The sequence below is a fragment of the Mustelus asterias genome, chromosome 2 (genome assembly GCF_964213995.1).
Source record: "Mustelus asterias chromosome 2, sMusAst1.hap1.1, whole genome shotgun sequence".
NCBI lineage: Eukaryota > Metazoa > Chordata > Chondrichthyes > Carcharhiniformes > Triakidae > Mustelus > Mustelus asterias.
Window position 1 is genome coordinate 15,475,482 of NC_135802.1, and position 19,837 is coordinate 15,495,318.

General features: G+C 46.5%; 1 long non-coding RNA gene across 1 annotated transcript in view; it reads right to left on the minus strand.

Annotated features, from left to right (window-relative positions):
- Positions 1-8,151: 8,151 nt before the first annotated feature.
- Positions 8,152-19,837, minus strand: part of LOC144503055 (uncharacterized) — a 38,513-nt gene continuing 26,827 nt past the window's right edge. Inside the window, exon 3 of the long non-coding RNA XR_013499413.1 lies at positions 8,152-8,550. This is a non-coding gene — a long non-coding RNA (uncharacterized LOC144503055). The remainder of the gene's footprint in view (positions 8,551-19,837) is intronic.

Consider the following 19,837-nt stretch of genomic DNA (forward strand, 5'->3'; position numbering starts at 1 on the left):
AGAGCCCGCACTCTCAATCAGAGCCCGCACTCTCAATCAGAGCCCGCACTCTCAATCAGAGCCCGCACTCTCAATCAGAGCCCGCACTCTCAAACAGAGCCCGCACTCTCAAACAGAGCCCGCACTCTCAATCAGAGACCGCACTCTCAATCAGAGCCCGCACTCTCTGAATCAGAGCCCGCACTCTCTGAATCAGAGCCCGCACTCTCAATCAGAGATCGCTCTCTCAATCAGAGACCGCACTCTCAATCACAGCCCGCTCTCGGAATCACAGCCCGCACTCTCTGAATCAGAGCCCGCACTCTCAATCAGAGATCGCTCTCTCAATCAGAGACCGCACTCTCAATCAGAGCCCGCACTCTCAATCAGAGCCCGCACTCTCAATCAGAGCCCGCACTCTAAAACAGAGCCCGCACTCTCAAACAGAGCCCGCACTCTCAAACAGAGCCCGCACTCTCAAACAGAGCCCGCACTCTCAATCAGAGACCGCACTCTCAAACAGAGACCGCACTCTCAAACAGAGACCGCACTCTCAATCAGAGACCGCACTCTCAATCAGAGACCGCACTCTCAATCAGAGCCCGCAATCTCAATCAGAGCCCGCACTCTCAATCAGAGCCCGCACTCTCAATCAGAGACCGCACTTTCGAACAGAGCCCGCGCTCCGAATCAGAGGCCGCGCTCCTATTCAGAGCCCGCACTCCCAATCAGAGCCCGCACTCCCAATCAGAGCCCGCACTCCCAATCAGAGCCCGCACTCTCAATCAGAGCCCGCACTCCCAATCAGAGCCCGCACTCCCAATCAGAGACGGCACTCTCAATCAGAGCCCGCGCTCCCAATCAGAGTCTGCGCTCCCAATCAGAGCCAGCGCTCACAATCAGAGCCCGCGCTCTCAATCAGAGCCCGCGCTCTCAATCAGAGCCCGCGCTCTCAATCAGAGCCCGCGCTCTCAATCAGAGCCCGCGCTCTCAATCAGAGCCCGCGCTCTCAATCAGAGCCCGCACTCTCAATCAGAGCCCGCACTCTCAATCAGAGCCCGCACTCTCAATCAGAGCCCGCACTCTCAATCAGAGCCCGCACTCTCAATCAGAGCCCGCACTCTCAATCAGAGCCCGCACTCGGAACCAGAGCCCGCACTCGGAACCAGAGCCCGCACTCGGAACCAGAGCACGCACTCGGAACCAGAGCCCGCACCCGGAACCAGAGCCCGCACTCGGAACCAGAGCCCGCACTCTGAACCAGAGCCCGCACTCTGAACCAGAGCCCGCACTCTGAACCAGAGCCCGCACTCTGAACCAGAGCCCGCACTCTGAACCAGAGCCCGCACTCTGAACCAGAGCCCGCACTCTGAACCAGAGCCCGCACTCTGAACCAGAGCCCGCACTCTGAACCAGAGCCCGCACTCTGAACCAGAGCCCGCACTCTGAACCAGAGCCCGCACCCTGAACCAGAGCCCGCACGCTGAACCAGAGCCCGCACTCTGAACCAGAGCCCGCACTCTGAACCAGAGCCTGCACTCCTGTAGCATACAGACTGGTATTTGGTGTGTGCTCTGAACTGGAGTTCACACTCAAAGCGAGAGCACACACTCTGAACAAAAGACCACTGAAATAATTATGTGTTTGTCTATTTTTTCAATCATGGGACATGGGCGTCGCTGGCTGGCCAGCATTTATCGTCCATCCCGAGTTGCCCGAGGGCAGTTGAGAATCAACCACATTGCTGTGGCTTTGGAGTCACATGTAGGCCAGACCAGGTAAAGACAGCAGGTTTTCTTACCTAAAGGACGTTAGTGAGCGAGATGGGATTTTCCAACAATCGACAATCCCGTGGCGGGATTCAAACCTGGGTCCCGAGAACATTAGCTCAGTTTCTGGATTAATAGCCCAGCGATAATACCACTAGGCCAATGCCTCCACTAAACAAAATCTGCCATCTGTGCCTGGTCTAATCTACAGGTGACATCAGAACAACAACATGATGTTCATGTTCAACTGTGCTCAGACAGGGCAATTAGAGCTGCAAAACAACTGTAGGCTTTGCTAGCGGTGCCCACATGATTTAAAAGAATAGTGTAACTGAATAAATTACAGCAAACCTTGTACTCTGAATTATATCACACACTCTGAATTACATCACACCCACTGAATTGCAGCCCGCGCTCTCAATCGGAGCTGCGCTCTCAATCGGAGCCCGCGCTCTCAATCGGAGCCCGCGCTCTCAATCGGAGCCCGCGCTCTCAATCGGAGCCCGCGCTCTCAATCGGAGCCCGCGCTCTCAATCGGAGCACGCGCTCTCAATCGGAGCTGCGCTCTCAATCGGAGCCCGCGCTCTCAATCGGAGCCCGCGCTCTCAATCGGAGCCCGCGCTCTCAATCGGAGCCCGCGCTCTCAATCGGAGCCCGCGCTCTCAATCAGAGCCCGCACTCCGAATCAGAGCCCGCACTCCGAATCAGAGCCCGCACTCCGAATCAGAGCCCGCACTCCGAATCAGAGCCCGCACTCCGAATCAGAGCCCGCACTCCGAATCAGAGCCCGCACTCCGAATCAGAGCCCGCACTCCGAATCAGAGCCCGCACTCCGAATCAGAGCCCGCACTCCGAATCAGAGCCCGCACTCCGAATCAGAGCCCGCACTCCGAATCAGAGCCCGCACTCCGAATCAGAGCCCGCACTCCGAATCAGAGCCCGCACTCCGAATCAGAGCCCGCACTCCGAATCAGAGCCCGCACTCCGAATCAGAGCCCGCACTCCGAATCAGAGCCCGCACTCCGAATCAGAGCCCGCACTCCGAATCAGAGCCCGCACTCCGAATCAGAGCCCGCACTCCGAATCAGAGCCCGCACTCCGAATCAGAGCCCGCACTCCGAATCAGAGCCCGCACTCCGAATCAGAGCCCGCACTCCGAATCAGAGCCCGCACTCCGAATCAGAACTGTAAGTGGAACCCCTAGTGGGGTGGTATGATTTTTAAATGAGTAGACATTAAGGCACTGACAGAACTAGCAGCATCCAGTTAAATGACTTCTAAAATAAGTTTATGACCTAACAAAATCAATTAACACAGATGAGATGCATTAAATGATTGAAACAAGTGATTATGATTGTAAAACACATACGCTGATATTTTGAATGTATTATTGACTTCAAGGAACATTGTTCACTTTAGTCAGAAAGCATTTTACCGCAAGGCATCATAGTAAAAGTCATTAGGGCAAAGCCATATTTCGAGAGACTATTTGGGCTTTGGAAATATGCAAGTTTTATCAGTAACGTTTCAGATGAAAGGAACATACAGAAAATCATATTTCATAAATAGGGTTTATTCAGTGTCCGGATAAGATGGACTGGTGCCCAGACATGGTGTCACGAGCTAGTCTGGTTAGAAAATCACCTTTATCGGAACCTGTGAGAACGTTTATTTGAACTCTGGGCTGTCTCTCTTAGGTTACTAGGCAACCAGGTTGTGGGGGCAGCCATGACAGGAATCAGCTTCCGGATTTCATGGACGAATAAAATACCATTAAGCTCAGGGGTGGAATATGATTGGCTAAAGTATTTGAAAGGTATTATTGTTGATTTATGTATCCTGAAGATGATTGATTTAAAGTTACTGAAAGGTGCAAATGATTGATAAGAAAAAACTATAATTGATCTGCTTTTGATTGTGTATGTTAGATTCATTGGAGAGGTTTTGCTGCTTTATGTCAGAGCTACTTAACCCTTTGATGAACTCCTGGCAGCCACTGGTTTAAATAATGTTACGTCTTTAATACAGAGACACTGGCTTCGTGAGTCTCGAATTGTCTGAAGTTTAGGCAGTAGCGGTCACCTCAGGTCCCCCACCAACAACAGCCCACAATCTGGATCAGAGCGCGCAGTCTGAATAAGCACCCATGATTTGGACAGGCTGAATGTGTGGGCAGATGCATGGCACATGCAGTTTAATGTGGATAAATGTGACGTTATCCATTTTGGTAGCAATAATAGGAAGACAGATTATTACTTGAATGGGTGTAAATTGAGAGATACTCGGTGAGATCTTGGCGTCCTTGTGCATCAGTCGCTGAAAGTAAGTGCGCAGGTACAGCAGGCACTAAGGAAGTCATATGGTTTGTTGGCCTTCATAGCAAGTGGATTTGAGTATAGGAATAGAGATGTTTTACTGCAATTGTATAGGGCGCTGGTGAGGCCACATCTGGAGCATTGTGTTCAGTTTTGGTGTCCTTATCTGAGGAAGGATGCCCTTGCTATAGAGGGAGTACAGCAAAGGATTACCAAGCAGATTCCTGGGATGGCAGGTCTGTCATATGAGGAGAGACTATATTCACTGGATTACATTCACTGGGGTTTAGAAGAGTGAGAGGGGATCTCATAGAAACTTCTAAAATTCTAACAGGGTTGGATAGGGTAGATTCAGAAAGAATGTTCCGGATGGTGGGAGTGTCCAAAACTAGGAATCATAGTTTGAGGACAAGGGGTAAACATATTAGGACTGAGGTGAGGAGAGATTTCTTCATCCAGAGGGTGGTGAATGTGTGGAATTCACTACCACAGAAAGTAGTGAAACTTTGATTTCAGGAAGAAATTAGATATAACTCTAGGGTCTAAAGGGAAGAAAGGATATGGAGGAGAAGGGGGGATCAGGACGTTGAATTTGATGATCAACCATGATCAAAATGAATGACAGAGCATGTTCAAAGGGCCGAATGGCCTACTCCTGTTTCTGTTTCTATGTTTCACACTCAATTGAAGCTGGTGCTCTGAATTAAACTCACACAAAGTATTAGATGTTCAGTATTAGATAGCGTTTACTCACGAAGTTAGAGCCCACACTCTGAATAGGAGCCCACACACTGAACCAGAGCCCACACTCTGAATTACAGACCACACTCTGAATCATTGATCGCAGTCTGTACAAGCACCCACACAATCAATTGAAGTGTTGCCCTTAATAAAAGTTCAGGTACAGAATTAGACACTCACCCTTAAATATTGTTTCCTCACAGAGTTAGTGTCCACACTCACACTCAGAGCCTACACTCTGAACCAGAGCCCGCACTCTGAACCAGAGACCGCACTCTGAACCAGAGACCGCACTCTGAACCAGAGACCGCACTCTGAACCAGAGACCGCACTCTGAACCAGAGACCGCACTCTGAACCAGAGACCGCACTCTGAACCAGAGCCCGCACTCTGAACCAGAGCCCGCACTCTGAACCAGAGCCCGCACTCTGAACCAGAGCCCGCACTCTGAACCAGAGCCCGCACTCTGAACCAGAGCCCGCACTCTGAACCAGAGCCCGCACTCTGAACCAGAGCCCGCACTCTGAACCAGAGCCCGCACTCTGAACCAGAGCCCGCACTCTGAATCAGAGCCCGCACTCTCAATCAGAGCCCGCACTCTGAACCAGAGCCCGCACTCTGAACCAGAGCCCGCACTCTGAATCAGAGCCCGCACTCTGAACCAGAGCCCGCACTCTGAACCAGAGCCCGCACTCTGAACCAGAGCCCGCACTCTGAACCAGAGCCCGCACGCTGAATCAGAGCCCGCACTCTCAATCAGAGCCCGCACTCTGAACCAGAGCCCGCACTCTGAACCAGAGCCCGCACTCTGAATCAGAGCCCGCACTCTAAACCAGAGCCCGCACTCTGAACCAGAGCCCGCACTCTCAACCAGAGCCCGCACTCTCAACCAGAGCCCGCACTCTGAACCAGAGCCCGCACTCTGAACCAGAGCCCGCACTCTGAACCAGAGCCCGCACTCTGAACCAGAGCTCGCACTCTGAGTCAGAGCCCGCACTCTGAACCAGAGCCCGCACTCTGAATCAGAGCCTGCACTCTGAGTCAGAGTCCGCACTCTGAACCAGAGTCCGCACTCTGAATCAGAGCCCACACTCTGAATCAGAGCCTGCACTCCTGTAGCATACAGACTGGTATTTGGTGTGTGCTCTGAACTGGAGTTCACACTCAAAGCGAGAGCACACACTCTGAACAAAAGACCACAGAAATAGTTATGTGTTTGTCTATTTTTTCAATCATGGGACATGGGCGTCGCTGGCTGGCCAGCATTTATCGCCCATCCCTAGTTGCCCGAAGGCAGTTGAGAATCAACTGCATTGTTGTGGCTTTGGAGTCACATGTAGGCCAGACCAGGTAAAGACAGCAGGTTTCCTTACCTAAAGGACGTTAGTGAGCTAGATGGGATTTTCCAACAATCGACAATCCCGTGGCGGGATTCAGACCTGGGTCCCGAGAACATTAGCTCAGTTTCTGGATTAATAGCCCAGCGATAATACCACTAGGCCAACATCTCCACTAAACAAAATCTGCCGTCTGTGCCTGGTCTAATCTACAGGTGACATCAGAACAACAACATGATGTTCATGTTCAACTGTGCTCAGACAGGGCAATTAGAGCTGCAAAACAACTGTAGGCCCACATGATTTAAAAGAATAAATAATGAAACTGAATAAATTACAGCACAACTTGTACTCTGAATTACATCACACACTCTCAATCAGGGACCGCACTCTCAATCAGAGCCCGCACTCTCAATCAGAGCCCGCACTCTCAATCAGAGCCGACACTCTATAAAAGAGGAACTCAACTGTCTTGAGTTCAGTTCCACCAAGGGTTGGGCCAGGAGTTCAACCAAAAGCAGGGCTCAGTCACCTGAAGCAGTTAAAGACAGTTAGATCAACTGGAGCAGTTAATTCTTAACTCTGCCAGCTTCAGATAGGCCTTAAGATAAATAACCCTCTCACCAGCGAGAAGTACCTAATCAGACAGCGCTTACCGACAGCAGACAACTACCAAAGAACTCCAAATCTTTTCCAAGCCATCAGACCTGGTTGTACATAGTTTTTTGAGAGTGACTAAGATTCTGTTATTACTGTATTAATACTGAATGGTCCTTGTCTTTATTTGAACTGCATTTCAGGCGAACCATCCTTTAATTAAAATGCTACTGATTTAGTTAAAGTTCCTGGTTGGTTGAATGAAATAATTTGTTAATTATTCACTCAAAATGAGTGTCAGGTCTTTATGTTAAAAAACATATTAATGTTCAGGTAGAACAGTTAACATCTTCCTAAACACTTTAACAGGTTATGAAGCGAGGTAAAGGGGATTAACCTCCACATCGTAACACCACACTCTGAATCAGAGGCCGCACTCTCAATCAGAGGCCGCACTCTGAATCAGAGCCCGCACTCTCAATCAGAGCCCGCACTCTCAATCAGAGCCCGCACTCTCAATCAGAGCCCGCACTCTCAATCAGAGCCCGCACTCTCAATCAGAGCCCGCACTCTCAATCAGAGCCCGCACTCTCAATCAGAGCCCGCACTCTCAATCAGAGCCCGCACTCTCAATCAGAGCCCGCACTCTCAATCAGAGCCCGCACTCTCAATCAGAGCCCGCACTCTCAATCAGAGCCCGCACTCTCAATCAGAGCCCGCACTCTCAATCAGAACCCACACTCTGAATCACAGCCCGCACTCTCAATCACAGCCCGCACTCTCAATCAGAGCCCGCACTCTCAATCAGAGCCCGCACTCTCAATCAGAGCCCACTCTCTGAATTAGAGTACACACTCTGAATCTGAGCCCACACTCTAATTTAGAGCACTCACTCCAGTAGCACACCGACTGGTAGTTGGCATGCTCATTCTCAAGTAGAATTCACACTTTCTGCGAGCGCAAACACTCTGGACAATAGACAACAGAAATAATGACGTATTTGTCATTTTGCAATCAAAATCTGCCGGCTATTTATGTCTGATCTCCAGATTGCTTCAGATCCACAACATGATGTTCATGTTTAACTGTGCTCTGACGTGGCCCAGGGGAGCGACTGACAATTAGGGCTGGACAACAAATGTAGGCTTTGCCAGTGATGCCCACACCACATAAAAGAATAAGTAATGAAAATGAATGAATTACAGCACACTCTGAATTTGACCACACATTGAGAATTAGAGCCCACACTCTGAATTACATCACACAGTCTGAATCACAGCCCACATTCTGAATCAGTGCCGACACTCTCAATTTGAGAGCATGCTGTCATTCAGAAACTGGTCTCAGTGAGAGTTCCTGCTCTCAATCAGAGTGCACATCCTGATTTAGAGAGCAAACAATAAAATTTGGCATGCACTGACAGAATTTGTTCAGCCTCTCTGAGTGAGAGCACAGACTCGAAAGTAGGATACACTCTGAAATGGTTATTTTTATTTGTTCATGGGGTATCTTCATTTCCAGCTTGGCCTCTATTTGTTTCCTTTCCCTAATTGCCCTTGGTATGGTGATGGTAAGCTGCGTTCCTGATCTATTGGGTTCCATGCCTTGGAGGAAAACCCACAGAGCTGTCCGGAAGGGAATTTGAGGATTCTGACACATCCACAGTGAAGAAACAGCGATGTAGATCCAGTCACGATGATGTGTGGCTTGGTGAGGCATTTGGTGATGTCCTTTTCTCATTCTTCTGCTGCCGTTGCCTTCCATGGCGTTGAGTTTGCAGGTTTGTTTGGTGCTTTCAAAGGGATGGTGGTGCTGTCAAAGGAAAACACTGAATTAGAGAACACACATATGGAGTGCACACTCTGACATGGAAGGCATGTCTAACCAATCTGAAATTGCTTTCACCCTCAGAAGTAAATCTGTTCCGAAATAGGTTTCAGGCTTTGAACCAAATGTAATCTGAAATATATTTCACAATCTGAACAAAACCTATTTTAAATAGATTTCACAATCTAAATCAAATCTAACGTAAAATATGTTTCACACTGTGAACTAAATCTAATCTGAGATATATTTCACAATCTAAACAAAAATTATCTTAAATAGATTGCACAATCTAAATCAAATGTAATCCTAAATACATTTCACACTGTGAACGAAATCTAATCCGAAATATATTTCACAATCTAAATCAAATTTAATCTGAAATAGATTTCAGTCTGATCTAAATCTAATCTGAAATATTTTTCATGATCGGAACTGAACCAAATCTGAAACAGATTTCACCCTCTGAACCAAATCTAACCTGAAATACATCATATTGATGTGCACATTCAGTATTAGAGCACACACAGTGAGATAGAGAGCACACAATGAATTAGTGTAAGAAATATTAAACTAAAGCACACACAGCATCTTCATGTGCAGACTCTGAAATAGACACCACACTCGGATCTGGAGCAGAAACAATGAAACGGATCAGACACTCATAATTAGAGCACAGACTGAATTACAAGGTGGAGCACACATTCTGAAGTAGAGGGGCATGCACTAAATTGGAGCAGAGGCGATGAATTCACGTCCACAATCTGAATCAGTGTGGAGACACTGATGTGCTCCACACTCACAGAATTTCAGTTCATGCACTAATCTAGAGCATCTAAATGAATATTTTGCCTCAGTATTCACCAAAAGGAAGGACTTGGTGGATGAGAAGCCTAGGGTAGGGTGTGTAGATATTCTGGGTCATGTCAATATGAAAAAAGAGGAGATGTTGGGCGTGTTAAAAAGTATTAAAGTAGACAAGTCCCCAGGGCCTTTGTTGTTCGTAGTATATATAAATGATTTGGAGGACAATGTAGCTGGTCTGATTAGTAAGTTTGCAGACGACACAAAAATTGGTGGAGTTGCGGATAGTGAAGAGGATTGTCAGAGGATACAGCAAGATATAGACCGGCTGGAGACTTGGGCGGAGAAACGGCAGATGGAGTTTAATCTGGACAAATGTGAGGTAATGCATTTTGGAAGGTCCAATACATGTAGGAATTATACAGCAAATGGTAGAACCCTTAGGAGTATTGACAGGCAGAGAAATCTGGACGTACATACCCACCGACCACTGAAAGTGGCAACGCAGGTGGATAAGGTAGTCAGGAAGGCATACAGCATGCTTTCCTTCATCGGAGGGAGCATTGGGTATAGAAATTGGCAGGTCATGGTGCAGCTGTACAGAACCTTAGTTCGGCCTCATTTAGAATATTGTGTACAATTCTGGTCGCCACACTACCAGAAGGATGTGGATGCTTTGGAGAGGTTGCAGAAGAGGTTTACCAGGATCTTGCCTGGTCTGGAGGGTATTAGCTATGCGGAGAGGTTGGATAAACTCGGTTTGTTCTCACTGGAACGATGGAGGTTGAGGGGTGACCTGATAGAGGTTTACAAGATTATGAGTGGCATGGACAGAATGGATAGTCAGATGCTCTTTCCTAGGGTAGAACAGTCAAGTATTAGGGAACGTAGGTTTAAGGTGTGTGGGGAAAAGTTTAGAGGAGACGTGCAAGGCAAGATTTTTACACAGAAGGTGGTGAAAGTCTGGAATGCGCTGCCCAGAGAGGTGGTGAGAGCAGGTACGAGAGCGGATAAGGGTCATTTAGGTGAATACATGAACAGGATGGGAATGGAAGCATACAGACTACGTAAGTGCATATGGTTTAATTTAGGCAGGCCGAAGGGCCTGTTCCTGTGCTGTACTATTCTTTGTTCTTTATTTATTCAGCCTAGATTAGGGGGCAAAAGCTGAATTCATGAATACAAGCAGAAATAATGCACGATGAATCAGGGCCAAACAGTGAACCAGAGCAGGCACTCTAAATCAGAGCCCACACTCTGAAACCGAGCCTACACTCTGAATCCTAGTCCACACTCTCAATCAGAGCCCACACTCTGAAACCGTGCCTACACTCTGAATCCCAGTCCACACTCTCAATCAGAGCCCACACTCTGAATCAGAGCCCACACTCTGAATCGGAGCACATAGTCTGAATCAGGCCCCACAATCTCAACTAAACCAGTCTGAAATATATATCACAATCTGCAGCAAAATCACATCTGAATAACATTTCTCAATTTGACTTGAACCAAATCTGAAATAGATTTCAAGGTCTCAATTAAACCAATCTGAGCTAGCTTTCACAATTGGATACAAATTAAATCTGAAATAGATTTCACACCAGGACAAAATATGAGCTGAAATACATTGTAACTTAAAGGACAAATGCTGAATTCAGGAAAAAATGTCAAAATAATGCACGCTGAATGACGGCCCACACTTTGAATCAGAGCCGGCGCTCTCAATCAGAGCCCGTGCTCTCAATGAGAGCCCGCGCTCTCAATCACAGTCCGCGCTCTCAATCAGAGCCCGCGCTCTCAATCAGAGCCCGCGCTCTCAATCAGAGCCCGCGCTCTCAATCAGAGCCCGCGCTCTCAATCAGAGCCCGCGCTCTCAATCAGAGCCCGCGCTCTCAATCAGAGCCCGCACTCTCAACCAGTGCCCGCACTCTCAACCAGAGCCCGCACTCTCAATCAGAGCCCGCACTCTCAATCAGAGCCCGCACTCTCAATCAGAGCCCGCACTCTCAATCAGAGCCCGCACTCTCAATCAGAGCCCGCACTCTCAATCAGAGCCCACGCTCTGAATCAGAACCCGCATACTCAATCAGAGCCCGTGCTCTCAATCAGAGCCCGCACTCTCAATCACAGCCCGCACTCTCAATCAGAGCCCGCACTCTCAATCAGAGCCCGCGCTCTCAATCAGAGCCCACGCTCTGAATCAGAGCCCGCATACTCAATCAGAGTCCGCGCTCCCAGTCAGAGCCCGCGCTCTCAATCAGAGCCCGCGCTCTGAATCACAGCCCGCGCTCTGAATCACAGCCCGCGCTCTGAATCACAGCCCGCACTCTCAATCAGAGCCCGCGCTCTGAATCACAGCCCGCGCTCTCAATCAGAGCCCGCGCTCTCAATCAGAGCCCGCGCTCTCAATCAGAGCCCGCGCTCCCAATCAGAGCCCGCGCTCCCAATCAGAGCCCGCGCTCCCAATCAGAGCCCGCGCTCCCAATCAGAGCCCGCGCTCTCAATCAGAGGCCGCGCTCTAAATCAGAGCCCGCGCTCTCAATCCGAGCCCGCACTCTCAATCCGAGCCCGCACTCTCAATCCGAACCCGGACTCTCAATCAGAGCCCGCACTCTCAATCCGAGCCCGCACTCTCAATCCGAGCCCGCACTCTCAATCCGAGCCCGCACTCTCAATCCGAGCCCGCACTCTCAATCCGAGCCCGCACTCTCAATCCGAGCCCGCACTCTCAATCCGAGCCCGCACTCTCAATCCGAGCCCGCACTCTCAATCCGAGCCCGCACTCTCAATCCGAGCCCGCACTCTGAATCAGAGCCCGCACTCTGAATCAGAGCCCGCACTCTGAATCAGAGCCCGCACTCTGAATCAGAGCCCGCACTCTGAATCAGAGCCCGCACTCTGAATCAGAGCCCGCACTCTGAATCAGAGCCCGCACTCTCAATCCGAGCCCGCACTCTCAATCCGAGCCCGCACTCTCAATCCGAGCCCGCACTCTCAATCCGAGCCCGCACTCTCAATCAGAGCCCGCACTCTCAATCAGAGCCCGCACTCTCAATCAGAGCCCGCACTCTCAATCAGAGCCCGCACTCTCAATCAGAGCCCGCACTCTCAATCAGAGCCCGCACTCTCAATCAGAGCACGCACTCTCAATCAGAGCCCGCACTCTCAATCAGAGCCCGCACTCTCAATCAGAGCCCGCACTCTCAATCAGAGCCCGCACTCTCAATCAGAGCCCGCACTCTCAATCAGAGCCCGCACTCTCAATCAGAGCCCGCACTCTCAATCAGAGCCCGCACTCTCAATCAGAGCCCGCACTCTCAATCAGAGCCCGCACTCTCAATCAGAGCCCGCACTCTCAATCAGAGCCCGCACTCTCAATCAGAGCCCGCACTCTCAATCAGAGCCCGCACTCTCAATCAGAGCCCGCACTCTCAATCAGAGCCCGCACTCTCAATCAGAGCCCGCACTCTCAATCAGAGCCCGCAATCTCAATCGGAGCCCACACTCTCAATCAGAGCCCGCACTCTCAATCAGAGCCCGCACTCTCAATCAGAGCCCGCACTCTCAATCAGAGCCCGCACTCTCAATCAGAGCCCGCACTCTCAATCAGAGCCCGCAATCTCAATCGGAGCCCACACTCTCAATCAGAGCCCGCACTCTCAATCAGAGCCCGCACTCTCAATCAGAGCCCGCACTCTGAATTAGAGCCCATACTTTGAACTAAACCAATCTGAAATAGATTTCAGCCTCTGAACAAAGCCTCATCTGAAATACATCGCACGCACTCAGAATTAGAGTGCATACAGTGAGATAGAGAGCACACAATGAATTAGTGTAAGAAATATCAAACTAAAGCACACACATCATGTTCATGCACCGACTCTGAAATAGACACCACACTCAGATATGGAGCAGAAACAATGACACCTGATCAGTCTCATAATTAGAGTACAGACTGAATTATGGAGAGCAAACTGATGTGGAGCGCACAATCTGGAATAGAGAGGCACGCACTGAATTGGAGTAGATGAATTCATGTACACAACCTGAATCAGTGTGGAGACACTGATGTGCTCCACACTCTCAGGATTTCAGTGCATGGACTGATCTTGAACTTTGTATTATGAAGCAGTGATTGATCCTCCCCCTGAAAACTGACACCAAAACACACAAGTAGGAGTACCTGCTTATAATCTGTAAAAAAGTGTGTGTGAAGTGGTGCGACCTGCTCTTCAGCAACTCCTACTGGTTAAATACAAAATAAATCCCTGACATTCACTCTAAAATCAGCACGTAACAATATATTTATCTCACTAACAATGAGCAAATTAACTGAACTGTTAACAAACCGAATAAATCAATCATTCCCGAATAAAACAAAATTCTAATGGTCCGCTGTTTCAATAAATACAATTCCCACTCATTAGCAAAAAAATAGAATTTCTTTACTCTCTAAATTGCAACCAGGTTTTGTGTCCTCCGGAATATTCTGGGCCTTCTCTGTTGATTCTTCTGTCTGGGGCTTCTTTCTTCTTTCTTCTTTGGCACTGTTACTATCTAGATGGTGCTTTGAGCTAAGAGCTGCGGCAGCTGGAAGTTGCTCTCTCCTTTTTGTCCCACTGCCCTCTTCTTTTATACCCGTGATGACATATCAACATTTCCCACAATAGGATTGCTCCCAGGTTGTCAAAACCATCAGATTTCAATTTAATAGCTTCAAAGAACAAACAAAGAACAAAGAAAATTACAGCACAGAAACAGGCCCTTTGGCCCTCCACACCTGCATCAACCATGCTGCCCAACTGAACTAAAATCCCCTACCCTTCCGGGGATCATATCCCTCTATTCCCATCCTATTCATGTACTTGTCCAGACGCCTCTTAAAACTCACTATCGTATCTGCTTCCACTACCTCCCCCGGCAGCAAATTCCAGGCACCCACCCACCCTGTGTAAAAAACTTGCCTCGTACATCTCCTTTAAACCTTGCCCCTCGCACCTTAAACCTATGCCCCCTAATAGTTGACTCTTCCACTCTGGGAATAAGCTTCTGACTATCCACTCTGTCCATGCCCCTCATAATCTTGTAGACTTCTATCAGGTTGCCCCTCAACCTCCGTCGTTCCAGTGAGAACAAACCAAGTTTCGCCAACCTCTCCTCATAGCTAATGCCCTCCATACCAGGCAACATCCTGGTAAATCTTTTCTGTACCCTCTCCAAAGCCTCCACATCCTTCTGGTGGTGTGGTGACCAGAATTGAACACTATATTCCAAGTGCGGCCTAACTAAGGTTCTATAAAGCTGCAACATTACTAAAGCTTCTTGGTATCTAAGTGCCTAATTCAAAGTGATTGGCTGAATTCAAAAATTTCAAAAGTCTGTTGTCTTGGTAACACTGCTGCTGGGCCTTTCGACACAAATGTTTCAGTTTGGGGCTCAATATGTGCTTGCATTTTTTTAGCACAGAAAAAGCACCACCTTTTAAAGGGACCATGTAATGCTTTCTCTCCCTAGCATTTTACAATTTTACAAACAACAATCTACAATTATTCTACCCAACTTCGCAACACCATCCCCTTAAGAAAAAATGAACCATCATCATGAAAAGATGGCTTTTTTTTTTAAACCTTAACTTCATACAGTACTAGATCCATAGTTCATTAATCTAGAGTTTCACATTTTATATGAATTCTATTTATGTGTAACATTGAACACTACCATTTCTATCTTATATAAACAAATTTCTATTTTAAATTCACGATAAAGCATCCGCGATAATATTTTCACGATCTGCAACATAACAATCTCTAAATGAAATGCTTGCAATAAGACTCCAATAAAATAATCTGGTGTTCTTGTCCTTAAATCCTTCCAATATACACAATCGTCTCTGATGCATTGTTTGCAACATAAACATTAAAATGTTGTAAGGCCATTACCAAACTCAATAACTCTTTTTCAATGGTTGAATATTTTTTCTGGTGGATATTGAGTTTTTTTGAAAATTAACCGATCGACCTTCCAATTCCACAATCATCCTCCTGTAAACAACACAGCTCCAATACCTACATCGCTTGTGTCAATGGCGACTTCGAAGGGTTTTCAAAAAATTTGGCATGCCTAAAACGGGTACGGTGGTTAACACTGCTTTTACATTCTCAAATGCCTCCTGGCATTGTTCTGTCCACCGAAATGTCATCTTCTTTTTTAACAATTCCATCAACAGTGCCACGACGCCACTAAAGTTTGGTACAAATTTCCTGTAGAATCCGTTCAACCCCAAAAATCGTAGCACTTCCTTCTTCGAGGATAGTCTTGGAAATTCCTCGATGGCCTTCGTCTTCACGTTTCTCGGTGCCATCCAAGCATATCCAATGTTGTGCCCTCAGAATGTCACTTCCTCTTCACAAATTCTGTTTTTGCCAAGTTTATGACTGACTTTGCCTTCCGTAGTCTCTCGAAGAGCTTTGCCAAATGCTCCATGAAGTCTTTTCATGAATGGCTAAAGATCACTAAGTCATCTCTGCAGACAGAACAATTAGTCAATCTTGCAACAACTCTGTTCATAAGCTTTTGAAAAGTGGCTGGTGTGTTTTTCATCCCAAAGGGCATTACTTTAAAATGATATAGCCCATCTGGGGTTACAAAAGCAGAAACTTATTTTGCCCTCTCCAACTAAGGTACTTGTCAGTCACCGCGAAAGTGCAACTTTGTTATGCAAGTGGCTTGTCCTACTTTTTCCACACAATCCTCCAGCCCTAGAATTGGATATGAGTCAGATTTAGTCACAGCGTTGACCTTCCGATAGCCTATGCTGAATTGTTGAGTACCATCAGGTTTGGGAACCAACACAATTGGCAAACTCCACTCGCTTTGACTTGGCTCTATGATGCCTTCTTGTAGCACCGCATCCACCTCCTTCTGAACCTGCGCTGCTTTGAGAGGATTAAGCCGGTAGGGGTGTTGTTTTATTGGAACAGCATTCCTTACATTAACCTCATGTGCTATGGCATTAGTCCTCCCCATTCTATTTCTACATAGGTCCTCATAGCACTGTAACATGTCTTTCAATTCACTTCTCTGTTCTTGGGACAGATAGCTCACTATCCTATCCCATTCCTTAAGAACTTCTTCATTATTCAATTTATTCTGAGGCACATCAAAATCCAAATCACCTGGATTTGATTCCACACTCTGAGTGACAGCAACTAATACCTGTTTCTCCAATTCCCTTTCCCTGTCATAGTACTGTTTCAGCATGTTCATATGACATACCCGATAAATTTTTTTCATATCTGACATCTTTACCAGATAATTCACCTGACTTAACTTCTTCTCAATCTGATAGGGACCATTAAACTTTGCTTTGAAGGGTTCTCCTACCACAATACTTTATCCTCACAGGTAAACATACAATTTTAGATTTCTTATCTGCTTCTTGCTTCATTAGGTTCTGTGCCACCTTCAAATGTTGTCCAGCTAATTCATCTACTCTGTTTAATCTTTCTCTCACCTCAGATACATAATCCGACCGTGAGATCTCCGACTTCGGACCTACCAACTTTTCCTTCATTAATTTTAAAGGTCCTCTTACTTTATGTCCAAATATCAACTCAAATGGAATAAACTGAGTCAATCCATTTGGAGCATCTTTAATAGCAAATAATATAAAGGAGATATCTTTATCCCAATCTGTTGGGTGATCCTGGCACCAAGCCCTCAACATGGTCTTTAGGGTCTGATGCCACCTTTCCAATGCTCCCTGGGATTCAGGATGGTACGTACTCGATGTAAAATGTCTGATGCCTAAACTATCCATGACCTCCTTAAATAATTTGGCAGTAAAGCTGGAACCTTGCTCGGACTGAATCTCCCTGGGTAATCCATAACAGGTAAAGAAAGCGAGCAGCTCCTCCACATCCTTTTTTGCCTTGACATTCTGTAAAGGAATTGCCTCAGGAAACCCAATAGACACATCCATTATGGTTAATACTGGTTCCCACTTTTGGTTTTAGGGAAGGGACCTACACAATCAATTATAACTTGTGTAAAAAGTTCTTTAAATGCGGGAACTGGTATCAAAGGTGCTGGTTTTAGCACTGCTTGTGGCTTTCCTACCATCTGACACCTATGACAGGTAAGGCAAAATTCAACCACAGCTTTATGTAATCCAGGCCAATAAAAATGCTTCTGTACCTTAGTCTGAGTTTTCCTCACTCCTACAGGTAATTCGTGTGCTACCCGCAATACTTCCTGTCTGTATTCTACCGGCAACACAATCTGTTGAACATCCGCCCATTTCTCATCTGCACTAACCTGCCAAGGTCTCTAATTCTGCCTTAAGATTTTATCCTTAAGATAATAGCATTTTGGAATACACTCTGATTCCTTTTCTGAGTAGACTTTATGATATAAATCCTTTATCGTCTCATATTTCTGTTGTAACCCCATTAATCTTTCAGAACTAAACGTCTCTGCCTGATCCTCTAGCTGTTTTGGTTTTACCTATACCATCTCATCAAATAGAGTGTTAGCTAACTGGACCTCAACTTCTTCATCTTTCTCTTTTGTTCTCCCTTCCTGTTTTAACTCATGGCTGTGGGATCTTGTCAGCACACAGTTCGGAAAAATTCCAGGGCATTTTTCTTTTAACTCCTCAGTTCTATTTTGGCTTGTCCACTAGAATGGGCATCACTCTTGCCTATGATCCAGCTATATTGTTTCCACTATCACTTCCCCAATCCTGATTGGACTTTCTAGCCTTCTCTTACACAGGGGAACACTTCTCCTCTCTCCATTTATTCCACAGATTACCACTCTCTCGGGAAATATTTCAGAAGGAGTGCAAATATTTTATCTCTTACTATTAGAGACAGACTAGTTCCCGGATCTCTCAACATTTTAACTTCTTTACCTAGTCCTCCTGTTCTACCGAAGTAAATCTTACCCATATAGGTGAAGTCTTTGAAAAGATCGGACGCTATCATACTATCCAGCCCATGCCTAGGCTGCCCAATCTCCTTCAGCTCCTCGACTTCTCTCGGGATTTCCTTCACTACTTCAACTAATCCCACTGGTTGAGCCTCTGTTACCACAACCTTTTTCCCAGTGTCTTTCTTCAGCCACCAGCACTGTCACTTTGTGTGTCCCACCTTATTACAGTGAAAACACCTGAGGTCTTTCACCTTTTTTCCATTCTCTTGGGTTTACTTTTTCACATGTGATAAACTGTTCCCAGTGTGATCTACTTTTTGTTTTTCATTGAAGGATCTTCTTCTTTCCCAATTTCTCTCTCTCGTGGAATTAAATTGCTGTAAGAAGCTAGATTTCAATTTATGCACTAATATGTATTCATCCGCCATCTCTGCAGTTCTTCTCATTGTTTGAACCTCCTGTTCCTGCAGAATAATATCTCTAAGAGCATCATGTGTCTTTTCTATCTTTAATGCTCTCACCCATCTATCAAAGTTGCTCTGTTTAATTCTTTCAAACTCGATGTAAGTCCGACCTGGTTCCTTTCTTACATTTCTGAACTGTTGTCTATGTGCTTCTGGTACCAATTCATAGGCACTCAAAATAGCCCTTTTTACCTTTTCATATTTTCCTGACACCTCCTCTGACAGCACTGCAAACATCTCAGTCGCCCTGCCTACCAACTTGGTCTGAATTAACATTACCCAAACCTCCTCTGGCTAGTTAATCTGTGTAGCCAATTTCTCAAAGGAAATGAAAAAGGCTTCTGCATCTCTTTCATCAAATTTTGGTAATGTTTGGACATATTTGTATATATCCCTACCAGGCACTTTTAATTCCGTCATTTTAAGTCATTTTGCTCCAAGTTCCGACTTCAACTTTTGCAACTCAAACAATCTTTCTTTTTCTTTATCTTCTGCTAGGGCCTTCCACTCTCTTTCCTCTCTCTTTTTTACTCTCTCTTTCTTCTACTCGGGCCTTCTTCTCTCACTCCTCTCTTTCTTTTTCCCTCTCTCTTTCTTTTGCGAGGGCCTTCCTCTCCTTTCCTCTTTTTTCTAAATCCAGCCTTTGAAGTTCACTTTCTAACTCCAATTGTCTTACTTGCAATTTAATTTTTTCCACTGCACTTGCCGATTTCTCTGATATACCTAAATGCTTGGCTATCCCCGTTACAATTTCAGCTTTCTTATTATCCCTGGTTAAACCCAATTTTAGCCTGTTTGCTAATTCGACAACTGAAACCTTTGTCTGTCTTTTTAAACTTTCTTGGCAAATTTGGAAAGCACCTTCGACCCCCGAAACCTCTTTGGCAATACTCAGAGCCATTTCTCACTTTTGATTTAACCGACAAGCCACCAAAATTAAACAGATTTTCCACTTCTCACATAAGGTTTATTTAAAGATCTAGGACTGTTCAGAGCCCCCATTCAGTTGATCTCCCCCTCTAACAACTAAAACCGAAATACCCAAGTAGGAGTACCTCGCCTTATAATCTGTA